Source organism: Quercus suber, unplaced genomic scaffold (genome assembly GCF_002906115.3).
Source record: "Quercus suber isolate HL8 unplaced genomic scaffold, Cork oak 2.0 scaffold_888, whole genome shotgun sequence".
Taxonomy (NCBI): domain Eukaryota; kingdom Viridiplantae; phylum Streptophyta; class Magnoliopsida; order Fagales; family Fagaceae; genus Quercus; species Quercus suber.
Genome location: NW_027070315.1, coordinates 93160 through 110018, shown reverse-complemented (window position 1 = coordinate 110018; position 16859 = coordinate 93160). Strand labels below are relative to the sequence as shown.

The window sequence follows — 16859 nt, the reverse complement described above, 5'->3', positions numbered from 1 at the left end:
AATTTTAGATTATGGTAATGATTATGGTAATGTTAGAAAAAATAAAATAAACCAAAAATCTTAGGACACGTTTGGTACACTAAATGAGGATCACAACAAGAATTGTGATCTTGATTATTAGGGGCATGTTTGATAGACTGTAATAGGTGCTGTAATGTAATAGTTATTCCTATGATTTAGTTATTCTTTAGTTATTCCTTAGTAAGTGCAATAATTTCAAAACTTAATATATTTCCAAATAAACAAACTTTCCATATACATCTAACAATTAAAAAATACCACATATCTCTCTTAAATTTAAAAATAACAATTTTTAAGGAGATATAATTATATGAGTAAGATATTTTCTAAAATAAATGTTAAATTTCATTCTAATGTTATGACTCACAACCAAACTAATGAATATGTTTAATTATTACATTACAACACACTTTATTAAATTATATTTCCTTAAAAAAATTAATTGAGAGAGAGATGAGTTTATGATTTTTTATTTTTATAATTGTTACATATATATATAGAAAGTTTATTTTTTTTGGAAATACATTAATTTTAGCAATTATTGCACGTACTAAAGAATAGCATTTACAACTCTATTAGAGTAATAATTATTCCTCATTATGAAGAATGTTATTCATAAGGAATGTCTATTCCTTGTAATAAAAATATTACCAAACTAAAAATGATTAAATCATAAAAATAACTATTACATTACAGTGTCTATTACAGTCTATTAAACGTGCACTTAATGTCACATTATCATAATATACATCATATTAAAGATACATCACGGCAAACCAAACACCCTTATAAGGGGCCAAAATGGGCTTTTACTCCTTTTTCACAAATTTTCCCGCAAAATATCTAATGTCTGAAACTAATTAGGGAAATGTCCTTGTTTTGAAACTCGATTTTCTAAAAATTGAGTTCCAAATGTAAAACTTGATTTTTGGAATATCGAGTTATAGCGAACATGAACTTAGGGGAAAAAAAAAAAATTAACTCGAGTACCATGTAAAGTACTCAAGTTCATGGAACTCGAGTTCCACTTGAATTTTTTAAAGGAACTTGAGTTCCATGAACTCGAATTCCCAAAAAAAATTCAGTTTGCTATAACTCGATTGTCCAAAAATCAAGTTTTAAATTGAAACTCGACTTTTAGAAAATCGAGTTTTAAAATAGAGGCATTTTCCTAATTAGTTTCAGATATATGGCATTTTGCTGAAAAATTTTGGCGATTTTCTCCCCCCTATAGGTGTGACCTCCCATAATTCAACAATGAGATTTTTGTTTTCTTCTCCTTGTTTCTTTTAGTTTATCAAAAGATTCTCATGACTTGATTCATAAGAACATTTATCCATTCCTCCCCTTTTAAAACAAGGAATTCCTCTCTCTTTAATTATGTTTTCTTAGAAATAGAATTAATCACTATATACCCCCCACCCACCCCCCACCAACTTTGCTATCTTCGTAGTTCGTACAAATTATTGCAACTTGCAAGCCTTCATTAAGTCTAGCTACCTATTCCCCACTCATAGTGCCAGAATCTTCTCAATATATCCCACTGACATTGATTGCATGTGCTTTTAACTTGGGAGTCAATAATAAAGTTGATTTTGAAGGACATTTGATCGATGATGTAAATTTTAAAGTCTTTAGCTTAGGTAAGTCAATTAATTTCACTAGTCTTTGTAGGAATGGCCTACATGTTGCCCCATGCTTTGCAAAGAAAAGCCAAGGCTCCTAATCCTAGGAACACAATAATTGCTTGTGTAACGTAAGGCTGATTTTTTATTTTTTTTTTATTTTTTGAGGAGATAAGACTGATAATTTGCCATGAAAGATATATTAGATTTTTTTTTTTTTTTTGGAGAAATAAAGATATATTAGATTTGACAACATAGTCTTCTATACGATAAATTTAGATACATAAAAAGCTAGGGTGTGGTTGGTGGGTGCATTCAAAAATTATCCTCCATTTCTATCTCTCATTATTTCATCAAACTATGATAAAAGTTTTTTTTTAAGAAATAATTACAACATACTGCTAACCCTGCAACTCGAACCCTTTCTCTCCTAAACCTCCAAGCACTTTGTACATGAGGAGGTGCTAATTTAGTTATAAGACCTTTGGCATTATGATAAAAGTTGTAATGGGACATTAATATGTGAGAACCGCCCATAATTCATCTTCTATGGTTGATAGTGTCTCCCACCCTTTTTTTTTTTTGTCTTTTTTATCATGTATTGCACAAAAATTAATGCTAAAGAGACAACATTTTTTATAACAAAGTTTACAACTACTGAGTTAGTAGATAATTATTTATTCTTATAAGGATCCTCCACTAATATCAATTTATTGTCCACCATAAATAACTTATGTTACTTATAACATCAATAATTGTTGAATTTGTTGTAAAATATATTTTGACTCTAAATTTATTGTAGCACAAAAATAATATTTCACGTAAACCTATATGGTAATTGTTCAAATCAAACCAAAAATAAAAAGACTTCAATACCTTTTTTTTTCCCGGTGACTTGTGGACTATTTTTTAATCATTTTCTTTGGTGCAATAATTTTTTTTGGAAGTCCAGCTGTAATGACGTGTATATTTTCCTTAAAAAGCATAGCATATAGGGTATTTTGTAGCTATATAGATGACTCCATTTTCATCACTCTTTCACTTCAGACCATGTCCAGCTTCAATGCTTTAACTTTCACTTTTCTTGAGATATTGGTGGTGTGTTGATGGAATCTATTATATGTCTTCTCATGTGGATGTACATGCATGTATAATATATATGTATTAGTTATCTAAACTAGTAATTAAGGTACTTAGATAAAAATTACTTGTGGGGATGAGTATTCGTTCTCTTATAATTTGATGGGTTTTTTTTTTCTTTTTTGCCTATTCAATATTATTAATTCAAATAAACTAAAATAGTAAACATTTTTGGATCATGTGATTGTCCCTAATTGCATTTCACTAAGCATCACATAATAGAAAGCATACTCACTCACTCACAGATATAAAAGTATTCCAACCCCATCTTCCTCATTTAACATGGCTATCTCCCACTTTTTACATTATAGAAAAATCGTGTTGAGTGAGATATCAAGTTGTCCTCCCTTTTTATGTTTTTTTTTTTTTAATTATATATATATATATATATATAAAAACTTGTTACATTTATGTGCATTCACACAAGCCTGTAATAACATTTCTTAAAATAAAAGCGTGTTGGAATGCATGATCAAAGTCTTTATCACCATTTTCTTCCCTCTCTTTCCCCTGTCCTACATTACATATCACCATCTTATCTTCTTTTCTCTCTCCCAACCCCATCTCATGCCACTCTAATTACCTTGAATAACACTTCATAATTATCCTAAGACAATATAAGCTACTTTGCCTTCTATATGTGCTCTTCATGTTACTTGCAATATATTCTTCTAATCTTCTTCACATATGTAATGAATTATCAATTAAACACTTGAACCCACAGAAATCAAAATTCAAATCCAATTATTAGTCTCTAATTTTATCCTTTTTGAATTTGTACGTATAAGTTACAGAGTTAGTGGGTTGGTGTAAAATTATAATGGTATTAATATAATATCCAATCCCATTGCCGGATTGTCTCAAAAAATTAATAATATTAACATAATCCCAAGCCCATTAAATGCCAATACAATATAGGAGCATATTCTAAACCCATCTTACTCCTTTGGTTGTCTTCTACTTTTTACATTTTAAAAAAAAAAATCTTGTAGAGTAGGAGATCAATTTATCTTTTACTTTTTACATTTTGAGAAAAATTGTGTAGAAATGGTTGGCCATGGAGAGGGAATCCAATTCAATCCTGGGTATAATAATTACTAACACGTAGCACGACGTTATTGGTTACTAAACCTATCAATAATTCCTCTATTTAATGGGCAATCTCACCTATTGTTAATGTACACATCCTCCACAATTTATTTTTTTAACTAAAATCGAGATTTGAAATCACAATTTTAGTTTAAAAACTAAAATATGTATACAATGGCATTGTATAATAAACACTGCCCCTTATAAAAGCCAGCACCGCCGAGCCCCTAACCCTTCACATCAAACTCACAAAACATCATATGACCACGACACTATCACCCACAGCACTCAGAGCAAAAGGCAAACCCCCTTAACAACAATAGATTAGCTATAGTAACTTCAACAAAACAAAGGCAGCAATATCTCAGCACCCAACAAAAACCAAAGAAGTAAGGGATCTCTCTCTCTGTTTTCTTTTACTCATCTCTCTTTTTTACGTTGACTTACGTCCTAAAAGTTGAGCTCCATCTTTTCTTTTCAGCCAAACAATGGAGGCCAAAAACAATTAATGTAAATATCAATTCCCTTTATTTCCATTTTCATGTGTTGCTACTTGCTAGCTAGAAGATAATTATATTCCTGCGTGGTGTATCCTAATACATACATTGTTGGAATTTTTTTTATGAAAAATATTTATATAATTTTGATTTAAATGATCATTTAATCTTTTTTTTTTTTTTTGGGTAAAAATATTCCAAAGAACATACATACATACTGATTTATATCCACAGCTAAAAAAATTCACGTTCACAATGTTCTAGTAGGATTTAAAATCTGCATACACACACACCAATCAGACATTCACAGCACTCAAAGCAAAGCATCACAAAACAGCTACACAGTTAATTATAATTTTGATTTAAATGATCATTTAATCAAAAATACATGCAAAAAATCTTAACCAATGCAAAGATCACTCACACTGCAGAGAGCAGAACAGACGCAAGTGCTACTCACGCGCTGACTGTCAACATAGGTCCATCACTATCCAAGTCCACCAGCTCAACCCAAAAACTCTAGGCCCAGCTCCAATATTCACCCAAACAGGCCCATCAGCGCCTTGTTTCTTAAATAAAAGTCCAACAAACACAATAAACTTTCACAAGTCCAAACATAAAATCAAACCCATCCCACAACAAAGCCCAAAATAAATTCACACTTATTCTCTTTTTTAATAAACGGTACACATTCACACTTAAACGGTGTGCAGTCAACCCACCAAAACTAACCCGATTTAACTTAACCTGCTTAATTAGGTCGGTTTTTAGGGCTTAGTAGGTTAGGTTAAGTTACAAAAAAAAAACTTTATAGCGGATCGAGTCTGGTCGGGTTCAGGTCATAAAATTCCTAACCCACCAAACTCAACCCGATTCACTCATATATTTAATATATATTTAAAATATATTATACAATTAATAATTTTTTTAAAATAACTAGCTCTTCCTCCTATCCTATATAAAAGCCAAAATTATCACTCACACTGCAGAGAGCAGAACAGACGCAAGTGCTACTCACGCGCTGACTGTCAACATAGGTCCATCACTATCCAAGTCCACCAGCTCAACCCAAAAACTCTAGGCCCAGCTCCAATATTCACCCAAACAGGCCCATCAGCGCCTTGTTTCTTAAATAAAAGTCCAACAAACACAATAAACTTTCACAAGTCCAAACATAAAATCAAACCCATCCCACAACAAAGCCCAAAATAAATTCACACTTATTCTCTTTTTTAATAAACGGTACACATTCACACTTAAACGGTGTGCAGTCAACCCACCAAAACTAACCCGATTTAACTTAACCTGCTTAATTAGGTCGGTTTTTAGGGCTTAGTAGGTTAGGTTAAGTTACAAAAAAAAAACTTTATAGCGGATCGAGTCTGGTCGGGTTCAGGTCATAAAATTCCTAACCCACCAAACTCAACCCGATTCACTCATATATTTAATATATATTTAAAATATATTATACAATTAATAATTTTTTTAAAATAACTAGCTCTTCCTCCTATCCTATATAAAAGCCAAAATTAATGTATATTAGTTTATATATTAATGTATAACTAAGTTGAAATATTAGCTCATATATTAATGTATATTTTATTTATCAACTCAGGTGGCAGGCGTGATATATTTTTTTCTGCTCAATTTAATAATAATAGTAATAAAAAAAATTTGTTCACCCCATAGGTTCAACCCGACCCATATGGGTTGGGTTGGGTTAGGTTGAATTTTTTTTAACCCACCATGGTGGGTTGAGTCAAAAAATCTCCTTAACCCAACCCAACCTGATCTATGCACACCCCTACTTAGACAAGCCTATCAAACCCTTGATTCTCAAAAAAAAAATATATATATATATATATCAACCCAATTGTAATTACGAAAAGTGCCACCAAACTCTTCCAAAATTATGACGATGCCATCAAATTCATCTAAAATGTCCTTTAGACCTCAATACTTTCCCCAAATTTTAACTCTAAAGGCTTCCCAAAATTATATTTAACCCCAAATATTTTCCACTATTACATTTTGACCTCAAATTTTCCAAATCAGATCTTGACCTCAAAACTTTTTCAAAATTATACTTTGATCCCTAAAACTTCTAAAAAATTCATTATGACCCCTAAAACTTCATAAAATTACATAAAGACCCCTAGAACTTCCAAAATTTTCACAAAACTAGACAAAAGCCCCAAATCCACCCAATATTACACTTTGATCCCTAAACTTTCAAATTTTGCACAAAGCCCCCCAATATCACCCAAAAAAAAAAAAAAAAGAACTCATTTCATCCTTAAATTTCATCAAAATTAATGGAATGCCTTCAAAATTAATAAAATTGTCAAATGAAATTCAAATTTTATCCACATTTCATAAGAATTTTCACAATTGTGTGTTTCCTTTGTGTTTGTTTTATGTGATTGTAGTAACGATCGATAGTAACCACAAATTTCAACTTTTCGGCTATTAAGGCAACCTCAACTTTAGTTATAGCCTTCATTGTCCTAGTAGAACATGGGAAGTTAAATTATGATTTTGGTTCTAGTGCCCAGATTAAAAAAAAAAAAAAAGAACTCATTTCATCCTTAAATTTCATCAAAATTAATGGAATGCCTTCAAAATTAATAAAATTGTCAAATGAAATTCAAATTTTATCCACATTTCATAAGAATTTTCACAATTGTGTGTTTCCTTTGTGTTTGTTTTATGTGATTGTAGTAACGATCGATAGTAACCACAAATTTCAACTTTTCAGCTATTAAGGCAACCTCAACTTTAGTTATAGCCTTCATTGTCCTAGTAGAACATGGGAAGTTAAATTATGATTTTGGTTCTAGTGCCCAGATCAGAAGCTCTTCCCCACAAAACTAACCTTCTTTAGGAAAACAGCGATGGAAAAAACTCACCCCCTCCATCTTTTGTTACGCTCTTGAGTAGACCACATATGATTTAAACCATTTCATTAACTAAAAGAAATATATATGTTGTTCATATTCTCAAATAGAGGAAACTACACTTCTCTTATTGGCTTCTCTTCTCCTTTTTCTCATTATTAGTTGCAAATAAATGACATTCTCAAAACCAAATGCCATAAGCACGCCATCAATTATGAAGACAGCAATGAAAAAGATATACAAACACTTCTAAATAGGCAGTTTAAGACATCTTCACCTCTTTTGTTCACTGATGACAAAGGACATATATTTATCTTTGTGCATCTAACATATTAAGTGAGAGACACACCAGTTATTATTGACCTAGTTTTCAGACATGGTTTGAGTTTAGCTGAACTTGGTCCATAATAACTGGTGTGTCCCTCGCTATGTACTGAAATAAATATATATCCTTTGTCATGAGTGAACCAAAGAGGTGAAGAAATCTTACTCTGCCTATTGAACCAAGGAAACTTGGAAGAGAAGTACAATTAAAGTTGTTCCCACTCAATTCCAAGTATTTCAAAAACTCTAATTCGAACACTTATCTCACTGCCTAACATGTGTAGTGATAGCTTTGTGACTCGACCAGTTTTGTTTGTCACATCCAACTCTTACCCATCTACAGCAGCCTTCTTGGTTAGACCAAGATTTGAGTGGGTTCAATTTTACAAGGATTAGTGAGACCTTGTATGAAGGTTAGAAGTGCTTGTTTGTCTTTTTTATTGCAATACATTTGAGTTAGTTTCATTTCATTATGAAACTAGTTTTGATAAAGAGGAAGACCCAAAAAAGGACAAAAGAAGAATTACAACAATAAGATTGATATTTCTTATGGAGAAGTTTGTTTTCTAATAATGGCAACGCTAGAGAAGTGATTCATATGGAGTGCATGCTGCATGAAGGATAGTTTATCAGTGTGAAGTGTGAACTCACTGCATGTGAAATGATGACCCTTTGTTCTAAACAGCATTTCTCCGTATAATTTTACATTTTTTTTTTCTGAATAATAACTAAAAATCAAAGCTATACACACTTTTTTTTTTCTCTAAGTTATACCTAGGAAACAAATTTTTATTATTTTTGTTACTTTCTATCGTGATGTAAATTTAAAATTTTCAATAAGATAAACAATGCATTTCATTTTTTTTTTCCAATTTTTTTATTCTTATGCATTAATAAAAATACCTTGTAACCCCATGCATATGCATGGATACACTTAAGGATGTATAATAAGATGCATAATATAATTCCTATATATGTAATTTAAATGCTATTGATAGTCATTTTTATATTTAGTTAACTCTTTAAAAAAAATTATAAAGATATTATTAGGTATAAAATGTAAATTGACCATTTTTTTTTAATTATTGTAAAGCACTTTTTTTTTTCTATTCATTTATTCTAAACTATTTGGTTTTTTTACTTAATAACTCACTTGGATGAATATTTATGATATGATCCCACATTTGATTCTTAAATTAAAAAAAAATAAAACTCTTTAAGAATAAATAATTTAGGACATATGGCACAAAATTGAACCTCTAATTTGAAATTCTAATTTGAGTTTCTCTCAGCTTCACTTATTATTATTATTAGCTTCTAATCCCATGCATTTACATTGATACATTTAAAGATATACAATAAGATGCATAATATAATTATATATAATTTAAATATAATTGATAGTCATTTTTTTTTTAACTTTTTAAAAAAATTTGTAAGGATATTATTAGGTATAAAATATAAATTTTCCATATTTAAAAAAAATATATTGTGAAGAACTTTTTTTTTTACGATTCATTTATTCTAAACTTTTGGTTTTCGTACTTAATAACTCACTTAGATGAATATTTATGATGTAGTCCCACATTTGATTCTAAAATTAATAAATAAAACTCTTTGAGAATAAATAATTTAGAACACATAGCACAAAATTAGAACTCTAATTTGGAATTTTAATTTGAGTTTGTCTCAGCTTCACCTATTATTATTATTATTATTATTGTTGTTAGGTTCTAAGACTTTAGGAACTAATGTATTAAAATTTCACTTTGTATATGTTGGCAAACTATGATTAAAATATTGAGTCTAGGTTTAGACTTACTCAAAGTTTGATTTGATGTAAGTTTGGAATCCAGTAATTGCATGAAATTTTTTGCAGAATTCTCAAATCAGCCCAAGCCCAAATGACGTGTAAGGTTAAGTGTTTCACTCCATGTATAAAAGGAAAAACTCTAGCTACGTTTTAGACGTCTTTGTTGAGTTGTGTGTTGAATCTTTTGTGAGATCTTAGAGGTGTTTATCTTCAAACACACACATAGAGCTATCAAGATCAAGATTCACATCAAGAACTCGATGATTGCTTCAGTTGCTGGATAAAGAACTTTCAAGAAGATCTGAAACCTTTGAGAGGTGTCTCAAAGTCACAAGTAGGAGAACTTGTGGTTGCAGCAGTCAAGGAAAAAAGTAGACCGTGAACTCGGAGCTGTCATGTGGTCGTAGTAATAAATTTTCTACACGAGATAGCAATAGGATGTTAGTGGTCTAAGTCTTATTGTACAAACTTCAATTCTTTCATAGTGGATATGTTTTTATCTTAAGGATAACTAGGTTAAATCCTCCCCAGGTTTTTTACTGGTTTGGTTTTCCTGGGTCATCAGATTTGTGTATTCTTTACTTTCTGCATTATAATTGTTTTACACATATTTGTTTAACCTAGATTTAGTTAACAAACTTGTTAATCAACTTGGCTTAATATTAGATTAAACATATTGTGTTTAGGGATCTAAAAACTAGCAATTATTATTATTATTATTGTAGGGACTCAATTTGGATTGACCCTGAGTACGAATGGGCTTTCAGCCCAACAAGCCCAAACAATAAATTTATAGAGAGTGGGTTAAAGGTTTAGGCGCTGGCCGTCGTTCATCAAGCATGAACGCTCATTTATAAAAAGATACTTAGAGTTTCTTTACAACTGGGAGGATGCTCCTCGGCCATGGGCCGAGGAGGCCTTTTGCTTCTCTTTTTCCCCCTTTCTCTTTTTTTACTTTACTTGCTTTCCTTATATAGTCTTCATCTTCCTATCTCCTTATTCCATCTGTTGATCATTCATTTGCCTCTCTTCTGGTCGTCCGTCCCATCAGAGGCCTTATCAGTACTCGAGTGGTTCACTCTGATTAACGTTGCCCTGCTAAGGGGTTATATCCCCATTAATGCGGCCAGGGGGGTTAGGTGAATACATTAAATGCGAGGGTGACAGCTTACTTTGGGCCTGGTCTTTCTCGAAAATCACCCTTGTCAGGCCGAAGATGAGGAGGTTCTCGGCGTGGATTGGGAAAAGAGGCTTTCCCCAATTTAGCCTTGAATAGTCAGTGTTCCTCGGCATGGGCCTTGGGCCTGCTACCCGATGGGCCGAGGCTATTAGGCCCACGGGCCCCACAATAGCCCCTCAAAACCCTGCTGCACGTTCCCTCGGACGGGGAGGAGGGTTTTGATACCTGCGGGCCCTCTAGACGAGTCGCCCCACTTCGGTTCGTGTTAATGCTGGCGGCTTTTTGACTGCCCGATGCGCGTTTTTAGCGTTTCAAGACTTAATGGGTGCCCACATTAAATTTTGGCGGCACCACGTTTCCCACTTTCAACGGTATGATCTCTTGCTTTTATGAACAAGCGGTTACATTTGGGGAACCTAAGGGGGAGTATAAGTACCTGTTTTCTATTATTATTATTATTATTATTATTATTATTATTATTATTATTATTGTTAGGTTCTAAGACTTTAGGAACTAATGTATTAAAATTTCACTTTATATATGTTGGCAAACCATGATTAAAATATTGAGTCTAGGTTTAGACTTACTCAAAGTTTGATTTGATGTAAGTTTGGAATCAAGTAATTGCATGAAATTACTATTTAATTTCTGCAAGGCTTGATCAATCGAAAATTAGACTCGATCGATCAAAAATCGTAAATCAGCAATTTTTTGCAGAATTCTCAAATCAGCCCAAGCCCAAATGACGTGTAGGGTTAAGTGTTTCACTCCAAGTATAAAAGGAAAAACTCTAGCTACGTTTTAGAAGTCTTTGTTGAGTTGTGTGTTGAATCTTTTGTGAGATCTTAGAGGTGTTTATCTTCAAACACACACATAGAGCTATCAAGATTAAGATTCACATCAAGAACTCGATGATTGCTTCAGTTGCTGCATAAAGAACTTTCAAGAAGATCTGAAACCTTTGAGATGTGTCTCAAAGTCACAAGTAGGAGAACTTGTGGTTGCTGCAGTCAAGGAAAAAAGTAGACCGTGAACTCGGAGCTGTCATGTGGTCGTAGTAATAAATTTTCTACACGAGATAGCAATAGGATGTTAGTGGTCTAAGTCTTATTGTATAAACTTCAATTCTTTCATAGTGGATATGTTTTTATCTTGAGGATAACTAGGTTAAATTCTCCCCAGGTTTTTTACTGGTTTGGTTTTCCTGGGTCATCAGATCTGTATGTTCTTTACTTTCTGCATTATAATTGTTTTACACATATTTGTTTAACCTAGATTTAGTTAACAAACTTGTTAATCAACTTGGCTTAATATTAGATTAAACATATTGTGTTTAGGGGTCTAAAAACTAACAATTATTATTATTATTATTATTATTATTATTATTATTATTATTATTATTATAGATACGTGTCAACCCTTATAGAAAACATTTAATTTATGAGGAATAATATCGGTAGTTGAATTGTTTTTTTGAGAAACAATTTATTTATTATCTACCCAATCACCCTAGGCCTCAAGGCTTGAGGTCAAGGTTTCCCAAAATAACTCACATAAAGCTTGGAAAATTAATGTTAATAGAACGATTCCATAAAAACACATCCAATTATATACATAACACATAATAGTTGCAAAAGGATGAGTAATGTTGCCAATGAAGTAAAATTTTAAGTGGATTTCAATTAGTTCAATTGTTAAAGTCTCTGATGGTTGAATAAGATATCTGGGATTCAATCCTCATCTACGCCAAAAACCGATTGGTGTCTTGGTCAGATAATTGAACTATCATCAGAAGTGGACGACATAAGTTGAAACTCTCTTTAAAAAAAAAAAAAAGTAAAATTTTAAAAATTATGACATTGTCATCTTAACATTTGTAGTGTTAATTTAGCCCTTTTATATGCATACTATTAAAATCCAAATGAAACATTCCTTTATAATTCAAATAAAACAATTAAGAGTAAAATACTATTTTGGTCTCTAAACTTTAATAAAAGCTTGTTTTTGTCCTTAAACTTTAAAAAGTTCTTTTTTCATCCCTAAACTTTGTAAAGAGATTTTTCAATAGTTTAGAGACAAAAATATGGATAAAAAAAGAACTTTTTTCAATAGTTTAGGGAAGAAAAACAAACTTTTAGTAAAGTTTAAAGATATAAATAAAATGTTTTTAATAGTTTAGGAATGAAAGATGAATTTTTCAATAATTTAGAGATGAAAAATGAAATTCTTAAAGTTTAGGGAAGAAAAACAAAGTTTTAGTAAAATTTAGGGACCAAAATAATATTTTACCCAACAATTAAAGAAATTTAAACCATAAAAGACTTTAAGGCTTCGTTTGGGGATTCATAAAGGAATAGAATGGAATTGAATATAATGCATACCTTCTGCTATTCTTATTCTAGTATTTTGTAGATAAAGTTTATCAAAGAAAAAAAAAGTATTGTGTAGAGAAAAACCTAAAACAAGAGACAGATCTTCTAACATTTGGTAGTACGGCCTACACTTTTAGAAAACATTTGATGGAAAAGAGGCTTATTTAGAGGCTAGGTTATGGACCTCAAAAAATTCAATGTTGGTGTACTTTTTATAATGTTTTTCATTGATCAATTATCATTGACAGTTGTTATTAGGTAATTTGTCACACCAAGAATCATGTAATTTATTGGCATAACCTGCTCTTCTTTCTTGCAAGAACCACGACTCAAATCCCCTATACCTTATTATTGTAAAAAAAAAAAAAAAAAATGTGATTCTTCACTAAATCTCCTAATGGAGAGATAATATTGCATTCTCCAACTTCACGTTCATCATATTTATATAACTTAAAGAGCTTAAGAAGTGATAATCATTATAATAATACCTTTATAAATATATTTCTTTTTTCAATCGATTAATGTTATACTCACAAACAAAAATATGTTTTTTGAATAAATATGACAGAATTTAAACTTATAGCATTCGTTCCATGACCTCCAATATATTTCTGTCCAAACCAAAGTGACCTCCAATACAATTTTGATTTTGATGAGTTTTATTTTATGCTCCTTCCACCAAAGAATTTTATTGACAGTTTATTGTAAAGTGATTGTTCACCAAATAACTATTAGGAAAACAGAGAAAAAAGAATATGAAATTTGATGAATTTCTGTATATTGCATCGAATGAATAAGAGTTACAGTGCTCTGTATATATATACACGAGTAAAAGAAAAGAGAAGGAACTAAAAGAGCTAACTAACTAATTGACTATCGTCCAATCCTAACTAACAGAACTAACAACCACCCACGTGCTGTCCACATGCTAGTTACTAAAGGTATACACAATAATACAAAACTACACGTCGTATAGGACAAAATAAGAACAAGCATACAAACTCTGCTCACTGTCGTTTAAGCAGGGTTGTGGACTTTCTTCTTCCCTTGATCTTGTAATTTGTCCTGATCCTTGCTGTTCTTCTTTGTAGTATCTTGACAATAACATTTTAAGTGATTGTTCATCTATAATGTTTCTTCACATTCCTGTTCACAAATAGATTTTTAATACCATAAATTTATCACGCTTATTTTGAAATAAAATTAAATATACAATAATTAAAAATAATGTAGATAATCTTACACCTGTACCTGTGCCGCTTGTTGCTAGCTTTCTTGGTAGGTTAATTCTAGGATTTCTCTCATCCTCTCCATAGTAGGGCTCGCGTACAAAGTTACAAACCCAACATGAAACTCTCTTTGTAACAAGTAGGGGTAAGAGGACTCAAGAATCATGACATGAGGAACGAATAGTTCCACTAAATAAGTTATAATTGGGTGTTCGTTGTGATCATCTATATTGTCTAGTTCTACCATGTAAATACCAGTTTAGGACTCCACTCATGTTTGCAAAACACAAACTTATCCAATCCAATTATATAATTCGGGGCATCACACTTGGTCAAGTGGATTGCATATGTACCAAACACATTGATACAGCTTGCTATCAGAGCACAAAAGCAAGCCATTGAACAAGGCTACAACAATAACTGGCTGCTTCTCTTAATGGTCGGAAACAAGGGTGGAAACTAAGAGAGTCTCCAAGGTTTATGAAGCGATTCAAAATATGGGAAGTCCATTGTAAATTTGTCCTATATTGTGCGAAATGAGAGTCCAGAAAGTTTGTTGGATTATGGCAAAGAAAGAAAGGCATAGGGCAAGAGGAATTTAAATTTACAAACAAACAACATATATTGGTTTCGTTGTCATAGTTGTACATAACAAAGAAAGCAATGAACGAAGTAAGGTTAGAGATCAGAGAGAGCCAACCAAGTTTTTGAGGATTTCTATCAAATTAAAGTGAGTCCTAGAACCTTTGAGGTGTTCAATGGAGGTAGGTTATGTTCTTGTTTCTCAGCTTCACGCCTTCACAGTGCTACCAACTTAGCCATGATCGAATTTGCTAGCACTAGTACAAAACCTCATTGCTATTTGTCTGAGAACCACTATATATAGTTTGAGAGGGGAAAAGTAGCAGCGTAAAAGGAACACCATGCGGCTAAACGTTTTCAGAGGATTGGGCCAATATTTTCTGCTTACAATACTATGGGCAAAACAGTTACTAGGCCCAAAGTCCAAACAGAATTTTTTATTTTTAGATTTTTTTTTAACCTGCAACAATGAGTGAAAAACAATTTAAGGAACCATTTTAATCTCAAATACCCAGATAAATGATTCAATTATAAAATATCCTTATAAAATTTTATTTTTAATTAAAAGATTCAACTCTTTTTTATTTAATAATTTATTTTTGAGGTAATTAATGATTTTTTTTTTTTTAGAAAGTCATTGATTATAATCGACTAAGTTACCTCCTATCATTGCCATAATAATAATAATATTAGTCTTTGTTTTATTATTAGAAATCTTCGATAGACTATGTGGCCATTGTGGAGGCTAGGACTTCGAATTTTTTGTGCCCAATGAGAGCCATGTCCTCATAAGTGAAATTTTGGGTACAAGGTCTATAATAGAACCCACTTGATACTTCTTCGTTAAGCCAATTCCAAATTAGCTAGATACAATGGATAAAACTCAGATACATTAAGTTATATAAAGGATACATTATATACTTTAAGTTTCTTAATTGAATTCTAACATCTATTGCAGGGATGGACCCAAGTGGGGGCCCGTGGGGGCTTGGGCCATCCTGGGCCCCAAAAAAAAATTAGTAGTTTAATTTTTAGTAAAAAAGTAAAAAATTTAGACTTTGGCTTTCTTAATGTATTTGAAAAATTTTTTTTTTTTTTTTTTTGCTTATCTCCGAAACCCCCTAGCTTAAAATCTTGAGTCTATCCCTGATCTAATGCTATATCTAAGTTTAATACCAAGGGCCAACTCAATGTCTTAGAGGACTTAAGGCGATAATACTAAGTAAGACTTTTTTTTTTATACTACTATTTAAGAGGCTTCCCTTGTTTGGGATCCTCATTTTTTTTGTTCAAAAATGCTCATAAACTTCTATGTTTAAGTAGAGACAAAATTAAAAGACAATACAGTAAAAATACAATTCTAACTCCCACTAAAACATTGCCTAAAAAATAAAGTCACTCTCCTGCTGATTTTCAATTTGCTTTATCCATTTATAAATTAGATTCTCAAAATAAAATTTATATATATAAAATAAAAAAACTTTTTTTTTGCTACAAAATATATGTGTAATATTTGTTAATAAAATTATTTAAAAAAAAAAAAAAAGCCTCATCGCACACATGAAGCGTGTGTGATAAGGCCAGTATATTTCAATATTAATTTAAAATTTTTATTTAAATTTTGATATAATTTTTTTTATTTATATCTATTTTTCTTACTTTTAGAGATGTAAAACACTAAAACTACTAATTAAGTTTTTGTTTTCAAGTTTCGCTAATATTTTCTTTTCAATTAATTTTATGGCTAATCAACTACTTCTTTCATCTGCTTTATTATTTTCTTCATTTTCTTTTAAATGTTTTCAAGTTTCACTAACATTTCCCTTTCAATTAATTTTATGGCTAATCTACTAAAAATTATGTGATTGAAAATTTTAATGAAAATTATAATTTGAAAATTAATATTTTTGTTAACATATACTCTATCGAATTTTTTGACGTGGATCATCTCATAAAGAAACAAAGAAATTGAAGTTGGAATTTTTTTCTTAAAAATAAAAAATGTAATAGATATGTATGAAATGTAAGAATATGAAGAGTACTTTACCGCAAAGCAAGTACAAAGAAAAAGCTCAGAGAAAGTGAACAAA

The 16859-nt window shown here is 31.2% G+C and overlaps 1 long non-coding RNA gene across 1 annotated transcript; it reads left to right on the top strand.

The window, feature by feature from the left end:
* The first annotated feature begins 3991 nt into the window (after positions 1-3991).
* Positions 3992-9967, top strand: LOC136065227 (uncharacterized). The gene is made up of 3 exons (XR_010626857.1): positions 3992-4264; positions 4357-4385; positions 9473-9967. It is a non-coding gene; the product is annotated as an uncharacterized LOC136065227 (long non-coding RNA).
* Positions 9968-16859: the final 6892 nt, after the last annotated feature.